Below are 23261 nucleotides of genomic sequence, written 5' to 3'. Positions count from 1 at the left end.
ACCCATACAACTGTCAGCTGATCTCTCAACAGAAACCTTACAGGCCAGAAGAGAGTGGCAAGAAATATTCAAAGTGATGAAAAACATGGAACTACAACCAAGATTGCTGTACCCGGCAAAGCTATCATTTTGAATTGAAGGTCAGATAAAGAGCTTCACAGGTAAGAAAAAGTTAAAGGAGTTCATCACCACCAGACCAGCACTACAGGAGAAGTTGAAGAGTCTTCTTTAAGAAGAAGCTAATGAACAAAAGAATCTGATGAACTAAATAGATCCAGAGACACTGATGCAGGCAACAGATGATCATATTTCAGAGGGAAGAGGGAAGGGGGGTAAAGTGTGGGAAGAGATTAACCAAAGAAGTTATATGCATATATGCATAACCCATGGACACAGTCAATAACGAGATGAAGGCCTGGGGAGGGGGTGGGAGAGAAGTGGAGGGGGTTAATTGGGGGGGGGAATGGGACACCTGTAATACTCTCAACAATAAAGATAAATTAAAAAAAAAAAAAAGAGTTAAAGAGATGCAAAATTCTATTAAGAGTGTAGCCATCTGAGAGAGAACTATAGAATAATCTCACTTGTGGAGTATATGATGAGTTGTGGTTTTATGAAATCCCTGACACATACAGTTTATGGTCAGTCCATCCTATCCACATCAGTTCCTTCCTGACCAGAATTTCTGAGCATTAATTACATCAGCCAACTGAGAAGGCAACCAAAAACATCACCCTTGAGAAAGCCACCATAAAAATTGTTTGAGGCAACAAAATTGCATCCCCCAAAGAAAACACTGTTTAAGCTATGCAGATTTAAAACTGAATATATGATATTTAAGACATTCATTCATTCACTCATTCAAAAGTATCTATTGGTTATAAGCTAGGTGCCTGGTCCTGTCCTATACATTGTGTATACATCAATGAGCAGAAGAGAATATGTCTCTACCTTTGTAAACTTTGTCTCCTGGTCAGGGGATAAATACAGTAAACAATAAGTGAGTAGAGCTGGTGATTCCAGTGCCCTGTTTACATTTCCTCCACACTTACTGGTTGAAGGCTATTAACTGTGAACAATCACAACTCTCTGCCTGAACATCAGTAGCACACTCTTCCCACACCCACTGAAAGACAGAAATGAGTGCTGAAGTCCTGAAAATAGCCCCCAACCAGTGACAGAAGAGGTGCTGATAGGTACCTACCCCAGCTTCCTCACCTCGTGGTGGGAGGCAATTAAGTCGCAGTTGTCCAGAGAGAAAATATGCATAATAATTTACCTCTCCCTGACTCACTACCTCACTCACCAACCTGTTTTTCTTGGGAGTCTTCTCCAAAATAAACTAGTTGTACTCAAATTTTGTCTCAGAAGTTGATTCTAGGAGGACCTGCCTGCTTCTAGGCAATAAGTACATTATATAGTATATTAAAAGGTGATACATGCTATGAAAAAATACAGCACATTAAGAAGAATCTGAATTAGAAAGCAAAGAGCAAGGTGGTGAAAGGCATTTGAACAAATACTTGAAGTAGACAAAGATAAACCCTGGGTCTATGTAGGGAAAAGCTAACACAGAGGCCCTGAAGCAAGAGTATGCCTGGTATATGCAAGACTGTAAAGGAAGCCATTGTGACCGTAATGGAGTGAGTGCATGGGGTGTGTGAAGGAGCTAATGCATGAAGCAGAATATGGGATATGAGAGAGACAACAGTTGTAGGGAGGTATTAAAGATTTTATAATGTCTTATAAAGATTTTGGATATTAACCTAAGTGATATAGTGATAAGAAAGGATTTGAGCAGATGAGAGACATAACCTGTCATGTTTTAATAGCTTCTCTTTTAGTTACTGTGTTGAAAAAGGACTATAGGGGTTCAAAAATAAAACAGAAAGACCAGTGGAACATTTATTACAAAAATACATGCAAGAGTCAATCAATGGATAGGTGGATAAATAAATTGTGGTGTTTACATGCAATGAAATAAGCTTTGCCCATAAAATGGCATGAAAGACTGATATATACTATGATGTAAATGAGCTTTGTAAATATTATGCAAAATGAAAAAAGCCAGATACGAAATATTAAATATTGTATTATTCCCTTTATGTGACATATCTAGAATAGCCCAACCCATAAAGATGAAAAGAAGATTCGTAGTTTCTAGGGGTTGGGGGAAAGAAAATTTGGAAAGAAATTCTTAATAGGTATGGAGATTTATTTTGAAATGATGAAAATATTTTGGAATTAGACAGAAATGATTGCACAACACTGTGAATATATTAAATGCCACTGAATTATTTAAAATGGTTAATTTTATATTATGTGAATTTCACCTCAATTTTTAAAATATATACAAGAGATAGCACACATCTGGACCAGAGGGCGAGCGATCAAGGTGATAAGAGCAGTAAGATTCTAGACACATTTTATAGGTAGAGTTAAGAGGATTTCAGGGCCAAATGTCAGTGTGAAGAATAAAATTTTTGTCCAAAGTTTTGGGCTTGAGCAACTCTAGGAATGAAGTTGCCACCTACAGATTTCGAGATGAATGCAATTAGAGCATGTTTTGGGTAGAAAATCAAGACTTCCTTTTTTGAATCTGTTAAGTTTGAGATTAACATATTAACTTATTAGTTGGTCAAGTGGACTTTGGGATGTCCAGCTTTCATGGCAAAACTTAGACTGGAATCAAACTCATTGAATTATTGTTTCTGTATCAATGAAATCGGTGAATATTTTGGTATTTTAAATTTGTTAAGTTTAAGAGTGTTCACCTTATTAGAGCAACAAATCAGCCTTGTAATTCTGAATTAAAATGTGTAACCAGAATGTAAATATATTGATGGTTTTAAGTAGAAATTTTAACTTTTATATAGCATCAGATCATTTAAAATAACTTAAAGTTTACCATATTTGTAGTTTTAATTTATTAGATTCATAAGAAATAATTAAATATAAAACTTGTCAATTTTATCATTGACACAGTTAAAAGAAAGTAAAATATTAAATCTATTAATAAAGTTTTAAAAATTTAAAAGTATATATACACTTGCAAACAGACCCAAATGTTATTCAGAGGTCCTTAAAAGTTATTGTAGACTTACAAACATATAGTAAGTTTTGTAAAATGAACCAAAAAGCTTAAAGAGTAACAAGGTTTTTAAATCTCCAATTATAATCAATTGGCTATTATTTTTTAAAAGAAAGTTAACTACTGAATGGTCTTTCTACACACAAAACTGCCCCCAAGAACATCAACAAGCTCACATTCAATAGCTTGCTCTGATGATAAATGAAGAGATTGAATGTCTACTGTCTAGTCAAGCATATTTCTGGGAAGGCTAGAGGAATTAAATTGCTACTTAAAATTTCAAAGCCTAGACTTCCAGATATTTCTTGGCATTATTCATGCCGAAAGGGAGCAGTGGTTTAATTGTGAGTTATTTTGGAAATCTTGGCATTCCCTTCTTGTTAAGGTGCTTGATGACTTTTATTATTGCTGTGATTGTCTTAACTGTTCAATGCAATGAACACAAGAATCCAATCCAATGTACATGTGAAACGATGCTGCCCGTTGGGGTGTAATGGAGTTGCCAATATGTCCCATATGTCACGGTCAAGGCTGCAGCAAGTGCTGTCAGAGAACAAAGGGCAGGACTTACATTTGGAGGTGTGAAAGGAACTACATTCGTTTTCTTCTAGTCCATTACCATATCTGAATAGAAATCACAGAAGTTTAAAATATTAAGAAAAATTGGAGGAAACATATAAAACTGTGCTGATTAAAACTTTTAAAAATACTGTGCACTAGTCCAATCTACCGGATTGAAGCTATTCCTAATTTATAACCAACTCTTAATATGACAAGTGGAGTTTCATTGTGTTTTCCTTTTAATGATTTAAGGTATTTGAAAATTTTAGTTGCTCCCATAAGTAGAATGTAGTTAGGTGGATTTGAAAATGGATTATTTATGAGACTGTTTGGAAGTGAAATAAGGTGGAGTAGTGACCTGAAAGAAGAAAATCAGTTTGAGCAGCTGAAATTTCCAGCCAAGCTTTCTATATTAGTTTAATTCACTGGGTAATTCTTCATACTCTTCTGAATTTTATATTTTGAGGAAAAATGATTATCACAGTCAAAAATAACAACTAAGAGTTACTTAACCACAGGAAAGTAGAATATGAGATATAAAAAAAAATAATAACCTATTAAATAATGTTTCTAATATGTCATTTCTTGCCCAACCATTTAAATATTTTATTAATTTATTGCCAAATCTTTAACTATAAATATTTTTTTCTCCTTTCTAAATAAAATTCTTGCCTATTTTACAAATTCCTTATTTCTAAAATTGGGAAAATAGCAAAATGTTTCAAAAAAGAAAATAAAAATTTCCCACAGATTCACTACCCAGAGTCAACATTTTAGTGTATCCTTTCTAGGTTTTCTTCTTCATGCATATAAACAGATTTTTAAAAGCAAAACTGAGATTATGTTTTTCCTCTAGTTTAGTATTATTTTCTTCCCAGGTTAACTTTATTTTGTGGACATTTCCCAAATCTATAAACACAGAAATGTCATCCTGGCACTGCTGTGAGTAGATGAATCTGTTTCTTCTTTCATCTTCCCATTCAAGGTTCAATTTTCCCAGAAGAACGTGTCCGACTAGACAAACTGCCCTTGAAAATCCTAGAGGTAAGAAGCAGGATCCAGAGTTGGGTTCTCTGGAGAGAAAGCAAGCACATGGTCTTCCCTTCCCACTAAATTGTCACAAGTCAAAGAGGAAATTCCCCAAGGGGAATCAGGGTGCTCTTAGGGAAAAGGGAAATAAATGCTAGACTGCAAACTCCAGGGGGGACAGAAATCTTTATCTTTTTTGTTCACAAATGCTACATATAGTTGGTGCTTAATAAGTACTTATTGATCAAATTGAATTGGGTGGGCAAAAAAGAAAGGGAAGGAGGGAAGGAGGGAGGGAGGGAGGGAGGGAGGGAGGGAGGGAGGGAGGGAGGGAGGGAGGGAGGGAGGGAGGGAGGGAGGGAGGGAGGGAGAGAGGGAGGAAAGGAGGGGGAGTGAAAAGAAAAAAGAAAACAGGGAAAACTAAATTCAGAGTACATACTACCTTAACAAAGGGAGAGTCAAACTTGGTGACACTTTTTTTTTCAGTTTGAATAAAGAGTGACTCTAAAGCAATGTAATCAATTTTCTTGGATGGTTTACTTACTGACTTTGAAGCCAATTTTCTAAAGGAAGCTCTAAAATGATCTTAAACAATGGCAGTAATGTGGGTGTAATATAGAGCTTCCCTATGGGGGCACTTTAAAGGACTCGTTTGGGTGTTTAAGTCCTGCAGTGTAGGCTTTTAAAAAACTCATTTGTGATTATACATTGCCTATGTTCTATAAACTAATTGGTTAAGGAAAGCAATATAAGGCAATAAAAAAACCCAAGAAGCAGGAAGGAAATCACTCTAAACATGGCAGATTTAATAAAATTCACAGATCAAATATAATTTTAGAGGATTAAATTATTTTTTAAACACATTGCAAGGCCTGCTAAAAGCTATACTAATAGTTACCATGTATCTAATACTATGTCTAAGACATGTTACATTAAACTCTCTATAATATTCATAACAACCACCCTGCTAAATAGACACCACTGCTACAATTTTATAGGTAAGAAAATTGAGGGTCAGAAAATTTGAATTGTCCAAAGCCATGCAGTAAAGCAGACAAAACCAATCTGTTCAATGCCAAATCCTGAGTGTGGTACTGAATGCAGTACACTCCAAAAACAAAACAACAAATAAGGCAATGTTCCCTTGTTCTCCTCTGAGGCACAAACTTGTGAGTATATTTATTCCTTTCCTACATTCAAAATGTCCTCACACAAATCATTTAATATGTTTTCTCAATGATGCTAAACTCAAGCAAACTTAATGTTATCACACCTGTCTTTAATTTTTTCTTTTTAATCCAATTTTGTTTACTGTCTTAGAAGTCGAATTATGTAACCAAACATCAAATTAATTTTTTAAATCAAATATACATGAAACATTACCAAATAGATGGATAGTGATAAACTTTCTATTAAATGAAATTAAGCTCCATTACTTTAGCACATGATTCACATTTGCACCAAATTCTTATCTCCTGAAAAAAAAGTCTTGTTTTCGCTAATGACCAAAGAATAGGCCTGTAGATATCCCTTGTAAGGATTCCTTGATGCCAGAGCATATCAGCATGAAAAAGTAATAAAAGAGAGCTCACAAAGATCTAAAAAGTTTATGGAAAGAACAACTACTTCATAATAAGAGTTTCCAAATCACAAAGTAGAAAGAAAAAAAAAATCCAACTATAAATCTATATTCAGAGTTCAGTGGGGGAAATAGGATATGAGATAATTTGTGCCTTACTTTTGAGCAGCACAGATCTTATGAACGGAGGTGGAAGCTATTCAATAACATTTATTGCCATGCCTAGTTCAGTGCCTTCCACGGATGGGCAGTCAATAAATCTTATCTGGAGATGATATTTATGCAGTGATAATCAGTCTACCACAGCACAGCAATTTTGGGGAGAGTATTGTCTGTAGTGAGGTTTAGCCTTTCGAAGTAAAATAATAAAAGGCAGGGCAAAGACAGATGTGAAAGTATTCAAAAAAGAAATTAGGTTCAGCCAATATTTGCATAATTGCTGGCAATTACAATTCAGAAAAGTAAATGCATTTTCAAAAAAAATTGAAACACATTTTGGTAAATGTAAGAACAACATTAATATTATACATGATTCTCCCTTCCATCTTCACCACATATTTCTTTATTCATTTAAATAATAAAGATGTAGATGCAAAAGAAATCTGACTTTTGTTTCAGGGCAGAGTAGGATCAATTATACACCACAAAGTCCTTTTACCTTTGTTTCTTGAATCTATATATATATTAAATTAACAAGTTATAAGCCCTCCCTTAGAGGTTTGCCACACGAAAAATTGAACTGAGTAACTTCATACAATAATTTAAAGGTTTGGTTCAACTATATAAAATAATTTAAACACAAAAAGTCTAGGTTGATTTTGAGTCAAGAATCTTTATTCTTCTAGAATGAATTAAAATTCAATATCTTATTACACAGACACATACACACACCAAGGCATTCTCAGTGGACACTCAAGTGCTGACATGTAAGCTGGTCTTGTGTCTAGGAAAAAACAAAAACAAACAAAAAAAAACAAGCTGTGCTGACAGTTGATGTAGAAAAAAATCTATACTTTTTCCTTATAAACAACTTGTGTTTCACATAAATTTTGTATGGAATTTTAAAATAATAGAAAAATTTAAAAAATAAATAAATAATAGAAATTTAAATTATTCTTTTTTTCTATCTAATAAAGAAAATTAGCTTAAAGAATGACTTGCAGGGAAGAATAAATTGAGGAGTAGAAAAGAAAAAAGCTACTGAAGCTGTGACAGCATTTCTCTAAAGGCGGCATGTAGAATTATTTCACTCCGTTAACCATAAAGTTATCTCACATGTATGTTTTAGAAGTTGTTAACATAACTTAGACTAAAAAATAATAAGGCAGAGTTAAAAATACAAATAACGGGAGCTGAATCTGTCACTTTAACAGTCCCAGTTTCTCACTTAATGTTTGTATGATCAGTAAGAAGAACGCTGCGTAGCTGACAGGACACTGTTAGAAACCCAAAATTAAGAGAAGTCACTTGTTGCAAACTTCAGGTTACTCAACCACCAAACTCTTTTCCATATTAAGGTCTAATTTTAGTTTTCTTGTACTTGCCTATATCCTGCTTCCTTTTTCCATTCCCAAGCCCAGTTGGAAACTCTGTGGCTGGCGTAATTCCATGTAACATTTCAGCAGTCAGCTAGGAAGAGTAGCTTTTATACCTGGTTTTTCTTAGAGAAAGTTGGGAAGGAGAAAACCCAGCCTGTTCAGTTAGCAGAGACAATGAAACCTAAAATACAGATATTTCTTTTTCATAATTAGAGGAGATGGGTAGAGGATTCAAGCAACAGAAGTGTAGGAAGCAAAATGGTCCCAGGAACAGCCATCGGCCAAACAAGCAGAATGGGTAAACTAAAAATAAGAAAAACTTCCTTTCTCTGGGGTTTTTCACTTGACACGAACGACTCTCTGCGTCCAAGTTCATCTCTGACTTCCTTCTGCAGGGAAGTCTATTGTCACAATTTAAACAAACAAAGTTGACAGTAAATCTTCAAGGGCAGACAACTGAAACCTTGGCAGCACGTCACTTTGAAAACCTGGAGAGAACAAAACCAAAACTCGACGCTGCACTGAGACCAAATTCAAATAAATTATGGGCTTGTTTTTGTGGAAACATATTGGACTCCACCCAAACACCACACACAGACACACAGACACACACACCAATTAGTAAATTCTAAATGTGTCACACTTTTCTCATTAAGCCTTGTATAAGCACGTGTATGCACACACATGTGTGAGAGAGACAGAGAGATATAGAATTATAGCAAAACCCACAGAGAACCCCCAAAAGAGAAACATTTCTTTAATTCTTTGAAATGTTCAAGGGCTTAATAAATAAGAATATACTTCACTCAGGACAAAAAAAACAAGTCTCATGTTAGAACTGGGGGGAAATCTTTCAGAATAGGATTATATGTGAGTCTAGTTGAATTAGAGATAGCATAAACCAAGCAGTGGTCAAATTTAAGATCTGCCAAGACACGGTGAAGGCAGTGTTCAGCAAGAACTTATTAAATATCCACTCTTCATCCATTTAACATTTCTAAATATTTAGAGGGCACCTAAAATATTCTAAGTTCAAGCTTTGCCTTCAGTGAGTTCACAGGTAACTGTACAGGTGGCCAAAAGTGTCACATCTGGGAATCAGGCAACAGGAATTAGAAAATCAGGATACAGAGAACAGGGGGAAGCATACCTGGGCCCAGCAATGAGGCCAATGTGAGAACCTGGGCCCTCAGGCCGCTGGATCTGCCAGCTCTCCATGAAAGTGCTCAATCTAAATTCAGAATTCTCGTATCACACATGGGGAACTAAAGCTGACCAAGACCATCTTGCTAATTCCCCCATCACTCCCCATATCACCTGCTGTCGCCCCCGTCATCACTCCCATCTTCGTACATTTCTGCTCAAACACTTTATCTTAGCACAAAAAGACTTCTAAGCTGGTTCCTTCTGGATCAGCACCCGCCATTTCTCTGCTCTCACTTTTTATCGCAGCCAATTTCAGATCTGCATGTGCGACATGCTCTCTCATGCTTGCATGCTCCTACCGGAGCGTCTGTTTGATGAGTTCTCACATATGCGAGGCATTGTGCCAACTGCTCACTGCTCAATGTGAATCCCTTATAAAACTCCTATGTAAAAGCTACAGTGATTATTATTATTTTACATACAAGGAAGCTGAGGATTAGAGAGTTAAATAATTTACCCAATATTTCACAGCCATAAGTTGAATAGAGGGCCAAAGACCTGAAACCTGCCTACAAAATCTAATTCATCAACCATGCTATGCCTTCCAACTTTTTGGCTAACTGCTATTCCAAACAGACTTTTCCTTACTCCATAATTTGATTTAGATGCTGTTCCCTATTCTCCCTAAACAGCCTGCCCATTCCTCTATCACAGCACTTATCACACCCTCTGCATTGTTTAATTTACCTGATTTTTGTCCCTCCAGTGTCTAGAATAAGCCCACAAACCCCTGCACATCCCAGTACCTGGCACTTGAAAGGTGTTCAATAAAAGTTTGCTGACTCACTCAGGAATAAATAAATGTTATTTGGCTATGAAATTATGGGCAGGATTAAGATATGTCTATCTGACTTCCAATCTTCTTCTAATGTACCATACTGGCTCCCAGCTAATCATGAATAAATGTCTTTAGCTCACCTACAAATTACAGTCATGCACAGCTTAACAAGGGGGATATATTCTGAGAAAAGCAGCATTGGGAGGTTTTGTTGTGCAAACACTGTAGAGTAAACTTACACAAACGTAGATGGCATAGCCCACTACTTACTGTAGTTGTGTGAGCTACATTTTTATAAGACTGGCAGTGCAGTAGGTTTGTTCACACCAGAATCACCACAAACACATGCTAATAGTAGGGTAAGCCTTGACTTTTTTTCTTTTCTTTTTTTGGTCTCCTATACAAACCTCTTTGAGTTCAAGGCCTGACTTAGGCTTTGATTGCCTTGCCAAGGCATCTGCCTCAAGGAGGCACCCACTTCAAGGAAGGCTATCTGAATTAACACGCTGCCAGCCACACAACTAGATAGAGAGAACTGCCTGCCCTCACCCGGGCTCCTTGGTTTTAGCTCTCGGTTGATTTTGATAACTAACCACTTGGGCTACTTGGCTTTTTCTCTTCCTGTGCTTTAAATTCCCGTTCTTATGTTTTTGATTTACTAACAGTCACCCTGTGAAACTCTAGACCCCCCACCCTGGACTGCAACAAAAAGCAGAACCCCAGGTCCATGCTCTTTCTCTTTCCCTATCTGCAACCCCTCTGTTTGCTTCCCAGTGTGCCTTCTACTCTCCAAGCCTGTAATAAACTCCCTTTTTTCAAAAAAGGACACTTTGCAACTATCTGGTTCTTATACCAGAAGGGTCAGTTCAATTGAAACATTGGTTTAGAATTGAGAGATGTCTGGGGGAAGCTCATTGGGCCCAAACCTACTAAGTCAGAATTTGCATTTTATCAAGACCTCCAAGTGATCAGTGTACATGGTAAAGTTTGAGAAGCACTACTCTAGAATATATGGTGTGTACAAATATGTGGTTACCACCCAAGGGACTTACAATTAAAGTTTTGGAAAAAAATTATCCCAGTTATAAACTACAGTAGATGAATACCGCAAAAATAATATCAATGCAAAGGAAGGGCAACGCTAAAATAAAATGGAAATTATAAAGAATAAAATAATGTAATATTTCAAGGAGCTCTTCTTAGGCAGAGAGCCCAGAGCCCTCAATAAGGTGCTGTCTGCAAAAGACTGGTAGTGAGCACACTGCCCAGCACATCTACATTTAAATCATAATGAAAACAGACCTCAGAAAAACCCATGCATTTGGCTCCATATCATAACTCAAAGAGAAGGTTTGTGTAGTAGACAAAGAGACAGGATCTGGAGGTAAACCATATGAGTTCAAATGCCAGCTCAATCGCCAACAAGCTCAATGATCTTGCGACGTTGGATGGACAAATGGCTTAAACTTCAGTTCCTCTTTAGACAAATGGGACAATAAAGGTGCCTAACTTACAGAGTTGTGATGAGCCTGAGATGAAACAATCCTTGCACAGCACTTAGCAGAAAGTCTGACACAAATAAGTGCTCAATTACTTACATAATTACATAATCATTCTTGAAATGCATAAGCAGTTGGCTTATTTTAGGATGGCTCCCCTGTCCTGATAGGCTTGATTGGTGGCCTGTATTGACCCTTCCCTATTTCCACCTCCCCATGCTAAATGTGGTTGCTTGTGTCCAGATCGGAGCCCATAACTAAGGTACAGTTATCCATAAACCCCTTAATTTTGTATAAAAATGTGTGTAGAAGTATATTGGCATATTTCTTCAGAAAAGTTTACCATTTTTATCAGAGTTTCAAAGACACTGTTGGCCTCAAAAAGGTTATTAATCTCTGTGCTACGTGAGGTGGGGTGGCATGGTCCAGAGCACGTAGCAGCAACAGACTTGAATTCCAGTCCTGACTTCACTAGTTGTGCGATTTCTCGAAAGGTGTCTTCTCATCTTTAAAGTGAGGCTAATAACACCGCCTTAATAATATGTCCTGAGGGGAATTGTGTAAACAGTCCAATGAGATGCTATACGAAATGGTACTCTGTAATTGTAAAGATCTTCCAGATGTTAGCAACAGCTGTTTTTATCAGTGACTTCTCAATTGCCTTCTCCCACAGGAGAACACACCCACTCTCTCCCAAGAACCATAATCTCAGGAAACATCCCCTTTGAGAGCTACAAGTGAGCTATGCTGGTCAGGAGACCTCAGCGCCCATAACTTATGCCCCTGTCATGTTTACAGGGATGGAGATGGTGAAGTGTAGCAAAATGGACACAGAAGCAGGAGGATTGGCTGCAAAGAAATGTTGCAGCAGCTTCTGGCTTGGCAGCCATGGGCTGCTATGCTTTGATCTCCAGACAGATGTCTGAGGCAGACACGTCTAGATGTCTTCCCACCAGCAGTGCCTTCTCTTCAGCAACACATTTCCAGGCAGCCTTGCTGTGACATTTCCACTTATCGGCAGTAGAAGTGAGCGGAATACGAAATTCAGAAGTCAAAAGATTCTGCTTCTTTAATTAAGAGAGGTCAAAACAGAGCAGTATAAAGAGAGGGAGAGAAAACAGTCTCCACGAGTAGATCGGGACACAGCCTGACTTTGAACCTACACATTTCCACACTGTAATCGAGTGGATTGTCAGGAAGCCATGAGTCTAGAGCTGAGGTGCAAGTGAAAATGAGACTGTGATGGGTGTGATAACAGTTCTATATCCATAACACTTTCATCTCATAGTACACTTGTGCATCAAATGAAATTTTCCAGCAGCCTCCTTGCCTTCCAAGTGGGAATCTAGCTGGAAGACTGAAAAAAGGGAACTATCAGGAATTTAAATTTGCGTAAATGCCAATAGGATAAGAGTGGGGTAGCCCTGTGCTGACGCACAAGGAAAACTTCAGAATTTTTATGGATGTGTTAACAGTCTTCATCATGTGCTTGAACAGTTCATTCTAATCAACTAGTCTTTCTCAGCTTGCATTCCTTTCAAATTTAAAAAGAGAGGAAAGGCAGGCTCTGTCTTCCCCTTATGGCTTTCAGAAACTAGAAACAAGGATATTAAATCAGTTCCTGAAGAAGTGACATAGGAAAGCTATTTAAGATGTCAGATTTTTTGATGATGGGGGAAAACTAGGGTGGTGTTCAGCATTTCCTGTTTGTTTAAAATTGAATCATTGTACGTGTTAGCCCATGACCATGTTTAACTGATTTCCTACGCCCTATGTTTGTTCACATTTTCTTCTCTTTGAGTTTTACTGCTTGAACAGTGCCAGTAATGAGGGGAAACATATTTGTCTCTCATAACTGTCAGAGATGGCACAGAGAAACAAAATGAACGTGGGAGGTGCTGTTTTGTTTCAAATTAACGAGGGTTTTCAAATATTTGATTAGAGAAAAGTAGATTTTCAAAGGGTTGGAATCTATTGCCCTTTTCAATGTTTACCTTTAAGAAAAAAAGATAAATTTGTATGTAAAGGAAGTACTACTGTGTGTGCAATTCAATAGAAATGATAGGGACAGCTAGAAATAAAATATGAAAAAAGTTAAACCATCCAGGTGGCATAAAGCAATGTATAGCTGAAGGCACCTTATTACTTTATATTATACCTTCTCATTCTGAATAACTACTGTTATATAATATGAATCATTGATGTTTAATAATAGAAATAACCACAGTCAGATGCCAAATCAAGAAGAATGATCTTCGCTTTGAAAAAAAGAACTCTCTTAATGTACGTGCCACATAAATGTTCCAAGCTTATACTCTGAAAGGAATCCTGCAGTGGGGAAATATTGAGAAAAGCAGTTCTAAGCACAAGAAGAGGAGGGGGGTGCAAAGCTAGTTATAAGTCTGGCTCTTTCCCAGTTGAAGTAAGTGACACTATGAAAGTATGTCTAGGCCTCGCTCTGTGTGTGAGTACCACCCCACACTGACACCCTTCCTGGTTGCCTAGTAGCAGCTGGCAGAATTCAATGGATTCAATGGCAGTATGGCCATCCATCAAAAATACCCACTGAAACATCTAAAGAGAAGAGAGCCCTGAATCACGCATCTTAAGAGAATAAAAAAAAAAAAAAAAAAAAAAACACCTAATTTTTATGCCTCAAAGACAAAAAGCAAAATATAAAAAGAATATTATCTCTACAAGGTAACTTAGCAACAAATAGAAGATATTAATATTGCAAAGTGCAATGTATTAATTAACAGTGCAAAATCAAGAAGTGAAGGGATGCCCAATGATAGTGTTCAATAAGTACTTTGAAAAAAAGAGAATATGCTTACGATGAGGATATGGATTCAGCTATGTATGCACTCCTGAAAGGGGAATTTTTAGCAGATGAGGATTTAATGGAGAAGATGTTTGAGAACTCACAGGTGAATGGGATGTGTTGCTCAAAGATACCATATCCACAAGTAAGAAAAGAAATGTGATGGACAGAAATTCAAAGCAATGGGGATTTCTTTGTCTCAGGTAACAAAAAGTCTGGAGATAGGCAGCTACTGGTATCAGTTCCAGAGTTTCGAAAGGTACAAGCTGAAATTTCTGTGATTTTCTTGGTCCTCCCTCTTGATCACAAAATGGCTGCTGTAGCTCCAGTTATAACTTCATTCAAGGCACACACACACACACACACACACACACACACACACACACACACAAAGAAGCAAACGAAGACTTAAGGGAGGGCAGAAGGTGGGGGTGGGGAAGGAAAGGGAGAATGAGTAGGACTCCTGGTATATGGAGCACATGCCACTTTTATTAAGAATAATAAAAGCCTTCCCCAAACCCCCATCACCCCTGAAGGCTTCTGCTTGCATCTCACCAGCCAAAACTGTTTCTCATGGCCACACAAGGAACCTGACAAGGTAGGCTTCAGTTTTTCTAGCCTCCGGAATGACTGGCAGAAAGAGGTTGGAAATGCCTGATAATCTACAAAGGGTCAGTGCCTACCACAATTGGATGGACAAATAAGAGAAAATACAGGTGATGGAGAAATTTATTTGAGGGACTGAAACTATGTGTATGGTATTTTGAAAGATTTTACAAAGCACATACACACACGCGCGCAAGCGAGGACAAAGGTAACTAGTGGGTAGAAATAACATCCAGTATATCTTGTTTACAAAAGCATTCACACCTTTATAATACACTTTCACACTTTTATGCACTGGAAAATTTCCACCCGTGAAAGAAGAGCAGCAATCTCTGAAACAGGATTTGGCAGCAATTTGCCATGCTGCATAACGGAATTCTCTGACACCAGTTAAGCAAGGAGAGAAACCACTTTCACCAGAGCAAACTACAAGAATGGGTTACAAGAACAGAATATATTTACTTAGAGACTCTCCCAGTGAAGTTCCACATTTCACCCTAGCTCTTTTCTGGTCTGTGATCAAACAAGTGACATCTGTTTTATGTAGCACCAAGGCGCTGTGTCTTGTTTGTGGATGTTTCCTTCACTCACAGACACACTCTGCTGGGTCCCCCATGTCCTCTTACCTGGAATGAGGGGGAAAATGAAAGGAGTTCTACTCTGCTTCCTTTATGTCAGTGAGGTCTTAGGCTTTGGGTCACTTCAAGCTTCCTGCAACCCTGTGATTTGAAGTACGACTATCCTGATTTGAAAGGTCAGCAGTCTGAAGGGTACAGAAATAAAGTTAGATGACTGAAAGGAGGACCTCATGGAGGCTCAGCCTGGTACTAAACCCAGCCGGTCAGACTGCAGAGCCCATGGTTCATTCTGGGCACCACACTGACTCCAGAACTCTAAGGGAAAGCCAAGAACTCTGGCAACTACCATAATTGCTGAATTATGTTAGATGTTGAATAAGTGAGTGAAATCAATTCTATTCTAGACTCAGAGGGAGAGTAAAAACCAATGACATATTTTCCAGCTTTGAGGACACCAGTTCAGTTTGATTCAAACCATTCTGGTCATTGGAAAGCCTTTCCGTGGTTTAGGGAAAGTGACTGCCTTGGACAACCTAGGTGTGTTGGCAGGACATGGAGGCAAGAGGGTCTTGTGCAAAGAGTGAGGGCTTTAAACCAAACAGTCCTGAGGGCAACACCTAGTTCTATCTGTTGCAGACAAATGTCCTCAGCTGGTTGGTAAAATGCTCTGAGCCCTCTTTTCCTCTAGTGTACAGTAGGGTTAACAATGTCTACCCAGCCGGGATAACACGTAGAAAAGCATCTGGCACAGTGCCTGACACACGGCTGGTGCTTTGGGAAGGAGAGCGAACATTATGTGGTAAACCCCCTGTTAGCACCTTGGCCACACCATGACGATACTCCAAGGCCCAGGACTTTCCAAAGTAGGGTAAGGGAAATGGATCAGCAGGACAGTTCTCTAGGCCCCCACCAGCCCAGGACAGGGCAACCAGAGCTTAGAGCTGCCTAATAAAAAGCACATTAACATAGACTCAGGAGTGTCTGAGTACACAGGAATGCAGAGGAGAGGCTGTCGATGATTAAAACTGTTTAGAGAATATAAAAATGAAAGGGAGAACATAAAACAGAGCGCAAGGATAGACCAAAAAAACATAAAAACAGTGGTCAAGAGGTATAAAGAAAGTCAGAAAAAAAATTTTCAAAGATGTGCTTGAAGGATCAAATGTTTCACAATTAAACAAGGTGAGGTTTTAACACCGTTTAAAAAGCCTTTGAGAGTCACAAAATTATGCTATTGCCAATAGTGGAGTGGAGTGAAGTGGGATTGCCAGTGGCAACTAGGAAATGAGTGAATCAGCAGCGAGAGCCTGGTAGTGGAAAGCCAGAGACGAACCAGATTTAGAATGGACACAAGGCTCCAACAAGGTTTTAGAGCGGATTGTTTGGAGGGAGCTGTCCGAGAACAGAGTGTCTCAAGCTCATCGCTATTGATGTTTTCGGCTAGATAATTTTTTTGTTGTAGGGGCTTTCTTGTGCATTGTAGAACTTTTAGCAGCATCCCTGGCTTCTACTCACTGAATGCCACAGGCCCTCCCTCATCCAACTCATGACAATCAAAAATGTCTTCAGACATTGCTGAACGTCCTTGGCAAGTGGGATGCATGGCAAAATCCATCTTTGTTGAAAACCACTACTTGAATACAGAGACCCATGTATGTTTTAAACCACAAGGAAAGAAATATATAGTTTCAGTTTCTTGTCATGTCAAGCTTTTCTGTTTCATATCAATATTGAGGGAAAATGCCAAAATTTCAAACAGCACACAGAAAAAGAAAAAGCAGCAATAACTGTCAGCTTGAAGGGATGGGAATCATCGGTTCTTTGTTTTTGTTTTTCTGTGCAATAATACAAGTAAAGACAACTTTGGGGGAAAGTCTTGGCCTTTAATTTTATTTAATTTCAGGATATGAGCAACTTAAGAATAAAGAGTCTCTATTTACAAAATAGAAAAGTTCATAATAGTTTGAAAACATATTTGCAGCCAAGAGTTTTGAAAGAACTCAATAAGCTTACAGTACCCTTACTGTATGGAGGAAAAGAAGAAATAAGTATGACAAGATGTCTTTATAGCCTGAGCTTGTCCTTGGCTTTTTTGGACATGATGCATTTGGACTCTTTCAATTGTTCCTACCTCCCAACTTTCTTGCAGTGTGAAAACTTTAGCATTCAGTCATGAAATACTGCACCCCAGTTGCTCCTATTTTTAAATAGATTCTGTAGAGTTGATATTCGTATAGTTTAATGTTTTAGGCAGGACTTCAAAAAATAAATATTTCAACCCCATGTCTTTACTTAGACACATATTAAAAAAATGTAATTTATAATAAACATCTGCTTTCCACTAATAGTGTAACAGAAGGCAAAGAAAATTGGGTGTGAGAAATGGCATACACTCATGCATATATGTAATTAAACCCTAGAAGAATAGCTGAGTGATTTTTTTATATCAGTCCAAGAATTAATAATACTCAAGTCAGTGTCAGGTCTTATAAAAATGTTATCTTAAATACAATGACCTGGTCCACTGGTAACTCCAGTTAAAATCCCTCAGTTTATAGAGAGTTCTTTGACATACATGCTGAGGTGACGCTATAGAAAAACAAAACAACTGGTCAGCTCTGAAGAGTGGAAAATCAATAAAATTGATTATTTGACATTACGAACACATCTCTCCAAAAAAGGTGATCACATTTAATTTTCACTTTCCACTTGTTTGCTTTAAATTGTTTTGATAAGAACTTGTAGGAAATTACTACAGAGATTGTTCTGTGTTATCATTACACCAAAATATATAATGCTATATTTTCTTCTGTCTCTTATCAAATTTGTCCCTGAAGAAATAATGGGTATTTGAAAAAGTAATTGCTGGATTTTCTGGAAAAGTCCCTAAAGATAAGGACTTTAATTTTAAAAATAGCCATTAGATTAAAACCAATAAACTTTGTTGTAGAACATGTTGCAAATGAGGTCAACTCTTGAATTAATTCTGTAATAAGCTGTTTATTTTGGTTTGGTTCCATTAAAGCTTCTACTCAGGCCGGCCAAATCAAAACCACAGATGTTAATCCAAGAGGGACTACTCTCCAGTGTAAATGGATCAACTCAAAACCAAAACCATTACTGGAAAAACAACTTGAGAGTATATAGACTTTCCCTAAAATATGACCCAATTTGGGGGGAAAAAATTCAACCACACATCTTGTTTTTGTGGTTGATCAATAATGCTACCGTCAGGTCTAAGGCCATACTACCCTGAATGCTCCTCTGATCTCGGAATAATGTTACCTTCATTTAGGGAGGGGAAGAATATGTGTGCCATTTTGAATTGCAATAAACAAAGGAAAATTCTACAATTGGCTCAAACTAAATCTAAGATCTCTAGTTACAAAGTATCTGTGCCTCTCTATAAATTAGCAAACCCAATCTATAGGCATGGTCCGTAGGTTCACAGTTCAGTTATAGCCAGCCTCAGTCACTACTTTTAAGCAGTTATTAAATGGGATTTGAAATACAATTTTTTTGAGAGATGACTCAGATTATAGAGTTCCAACTGGAAAGAAAGTTGTAATCGGGGAGGAAGGTGGAGCGTCCATATTCTACAGAACAAAGTTCCAAGTAACCAACAAAACCTTTACTGAAAACAATGAAAATCAATATTCCATTTCATATCATAAATACTATAATGCCAGATACCTGGTACCCAAAAACTTGAGTCTTTTTAAAATTTTTATTTATTGATTTAAGAGAGAGAGGGGAAGGAAGAGAATAAGAGAGAGAGATTGTTGTTCCACTTACTTATTCATTTGTTGGGTTTTTTTTCTTGTATGTCCCTTGACCAAAGATCGAACCCGCAACCTTGGCATATTGGGACAACACTCTAACCAACTGAGCTACCGGGCCAAGGCCAAAACTTGAGTTTTAAAACCAGTTGACAGAAAAGTTTAGTTAAAACAAGCTGAAATGTTATTGATACTAAAATAATATATAATGTTTTGAATGCTGAAAAGTTATGATGATAAAAATAGGAAAGAAGCTTTTAGTGTTGATTAGAAAACATTGTACGGAAGACTTCAGTTTTTGATAATTTTGCAGAAATAAAGGCAGCCATATATCTCATCTTTGAAGCCTCGTAGTTGCTCATACTTCACGTTGGTTTTATGAAAACGGGATTAAATAAAAAGAACTCAAGTTGGTATATGGTATTCCTTTTTCAAAGCAGTCTCAGCATTCATACAGTTTCAACCCAATTTCTCAATTTACTACATTTGCATCTTTAATGTTTACCACAGTTGATTTTTAAAATATTTAACACAAGGCACTATAAGAGTCTGAAAAGTCAATTTGGGTTTAATATACCTTGTTTATTAAACCATAAAATTTGTAAATACATCTTCAAAAGCATATTCAAAGGTATGATTGAAGCAAAGAAACAGAAGTTAGAATGATAGGTGGGTAATCAGATGGCTTATGTTCAGCCATGCCAGAAAACTGAGCTGTGACCAAATATTTATCATTCTGTTACAGAGCTCTTTTTAGTCAAGCTGCCTAGATTTGCTCTCTGTGAGCAGGTCTCAACCGTCGCATGGGTGTGGGCCGGGAGGGTCGGGAGGGCAGTAACGGAGAGGACATGTCAGAATGCCAAACTGCATATAGTTCCCCTCAAATAGATTCTGATTCTGTAAGTCAGGTGGGGATCCAGAGTAGACCTTTATAATAAGTCACCCAGGCGATTGATCTAAGTATGAACAATACTGTGACGAAGGTTGCAGCCTTCTGCTTGACACTTGAGAAGCCTTAGTTTACATCCCTAATACTCTCCTCCCAGCTTCTCTGCGGAATGCAGGCTGCTCACAGGCTCCTCTTTCCTTCTTACCATTTCCTCAGGCTGTCTTTCCAGGCTCTGACTCCCATATCTTCTTGCATCTCTCCCTGCATCATTTCCTTCCACTGGAATTGAGGTTTTGGATTTTTTTTTTTACCTCCTGAAACTGAGCTTGTTTTATGTGAAGACTCTAGTTCCCCTGCAAATGCAATTTTCTGCAGAGTACAGACAGTTCTATTCTTTCAGCATGCCTGCCATCACAAGTTTGTGACATTTGTATTTTGAAAAAGGCAGAGTGGTGTCATACCAAGAACCTGGCAGCTGGAGCCAGACAGCTGAAGTTTGCATCTTGATGCTATTATTCCTGACTGAGGATATTGGGGAATTCCTTTTATGCCCTGAGCTCCAGTCTTCTCATCTATACAAGGAATTGGATAATACCTACCTCTTAGGGCTTTAGTTTGGGTTAAATGAGATACTGTCTGTAAAAAGTATCTTTGAAAATTGTAATTTCCTATTTGGTTATTAGACTATCAGATAAAAAATGTTTGAGTATTTTTGCAAAGCAAGTGAAAACCCTGCTAACGATCATCTTGAAATCCTCCTCTCACACAAAAGGAAATAATGGAACTTCTAGCTTCTTTCACATGAAGGTTGAAAAGCATAATCCCTTAATGATAATTTAGTTCTTTAGACATCAATAATGCTAACTCTCTAGTGATCCAGAAACTTTGTGGGCGTTTTCCATCTTTGCCCCCTGTTCCTTCCTTCTTCTGCCCTACTTTGATGTCCAGTAGGTGGCTCCCACGGACTATACCTCCTGAACTCCTGCTGGCTGCCCTCTGGGTGGGGTTGGCCAACAGAGGTACCAGCAGAAGACGGTTGGCAGAAGGAGAGAGGCTGGGGTATTATTTCTTCCCTACTCATTCCATTTCCAGATCACTTCTATGGTGGCAACTGTGCCCATCCACTATGGCAGCAGTTCCAGTGCTCACTGGGCTCCAGTTACACCCTTTCCTCCTCTCAGCCTCTCGGCCCCAGGTGTGGTAATAATGGCCCTGCTTTCAGCCCCCGAGTGGAGCACCTCATCCTCCTTCATGCATTCCCGTTTGACTGCCGCCCCCATATCCCTGTAAGTTGTCGTTTTTGAAAGTCTTCTCATGTAAACCATCCGGAGTGAATTCTGTTTCCTGCAGGGACCCTGATAGGTACACCAATATAGCAGTAGGCCTACGATACGTGTGACATTTTTTGAAGAAGACATGAATTTAAGTTCGCTTTAATAATTAGGGTATTTTATTATTGGAGATTATTTTTCATTCTCCTGTTCTTACTTATAAATAGGCATTACTGCTAATATTGAATTGTTTGCCTGGAGCAACATGGTAAAAAAGATTATTTCCCTGAAGCTAAATAGAAACAAGCTCTCCTGAAGAATCTCTCTGAAGTTTCTCTTTAAAAAAAATAAAAAAATTATTGATTGATTTTAGAGAGAGAGGAAGGGAGAGAGGAGAGAAATGTCAATTTGTTCTCTCACTTATTTATGCATTCATTAGTTGATTCTTGTATGTGCCCTGACCCAGAATCGAACCCACAACCTTGGCATATAGGGGTGATGCTCTAACCAATCAGCTTCCAGGCCAGGACTGTCTGAAGTTTCTTGTTACCATAGGGTATTTTGGCTTTGGGGTGTTTTTCTTTCTGTTCTTTGTTTAAATGATGCGTGAAAGTTTTCCAGTGGCAGGGTGGTATTGCTTCCTGTGGCTAGGTGGGGTGTGAAATGATTTTTTTTTAATAAATGTTTTTAAGTTTTTAATTTGGATTAAACTCCCTCAATATTTTTATGGAAAAAAATAATGAAGACGTTATTAACATTGGAAAATAGGCTATCTCAATTACACAGTAATTTTTTCCCCAATGCTTTTCTTAATATTTATATATTAACATCATAATGGCTCAATACAATTTATACAATATGGAGCCATTATTGTGAAAAAATCCATTGAAGTAATATCTCCATCCCACAGACAGACTCAACACGCCAGAATGGCTCATGGGGAGCCAACTTCAGGATTACACGATAGGCCAGAAGCTGTGTCATGGCCTACCAGGCCAGGTAAGTAATACGCATTTCGTAACAAAGCCAAGTAAATAGTTACAGAAACAGGAAAGTCTCTGTAGAGTAAATGTGCACTCAGGCAATTATTAAAATATGGATTATAGAAGATTCTCGTTAGTCTTTTCTCTAGACTTGCCCTTTTAATAAAAACAAAAGTAAATCAAACGTGTGTGCACAAAGACACAGAACACATTCTAATAACTTCAGGGACTCTGTTTTAATTGACAAAAGGGATATATTTTAGAGTGGAGAAATGACATCTTGAGACACATTCATTCTACCTGGGTGTTACAGCTGATACCAGCCTGTGCCAGGCAAGCTAAGAACAATACATGCTGTTCTGATGCCTGGATATTATAAGTGCAGCCATAACTAGCTTGCAGAGCTTCAAAGTGCGGAAACGATTTCAACCTTACTAACCCCTGTGGCATTTTTCAATTTTCCAGGCTGCCAGTCAAATGAATGCACGCCTGGGAAAGAGAGAAGACAAGAAAGGGAAAAGATTAGCCTCTGAGATCCATAATATAAACTCCATTGGCTAAAACTGGTCATGTGTTAGAAAACAAACATGGGTAGCTATAGCCCCCTCTAAGCACTGAGCACAAATGTTAGAACAAAGATTCTAGTACAGAAGCTGGGGCTTCAGGGTCACCTGGCTAAAATCAACTCAGAATGTTAATCATTCTTATTTTTTCCTTCCTCTAGGCTGAAAGAAACCCAGCAGTCTCCTCCTAATCTTCAAACTCATTAGCTCAAGAGGTGGTTCTTTTAAAATGTGTACTGTCTTTCCAAATGAGAAAGGCTTTCAGAAAACTCAGACCTGCCACTGCCTAAACTGCTGGGTCTCAACCGAAGTGAGCAAACTGAACTCCGTGTGGCGCCTTCCTCACACACACTCTACACCCCTTCCCCAGGCTTCCTTCATCCATCGGGAAATTAGAAACTTTTCTCCAGGTGGTGAAGAGCTAATTATGGATGACTCTAAGGAAGCTAAGGTTACTTCTATTGCCAAAAGGGCAAAATACAAATTATAC

Source organism: Miniopterus natalensis, chromosome 2, assembly GCF_054644295.1.
Source record: "Miniopterus natalensis isolate mMinNat1 chromosome 2, mMinNat1.hap1, whole genome shotgun sequence".
In the NCBI taxonomy this organism is placed as follows: Eukaryota; Metazoa; Chordata; class Mammalia; order Chiroptera; family Miniopteridae; genus Miniopterus; species Miniopterus natalensis.
The sequence above is the reverse complement of the archived record's forward strand: the minus strand, read 5'-3'. Positions refer to the sequence as shown.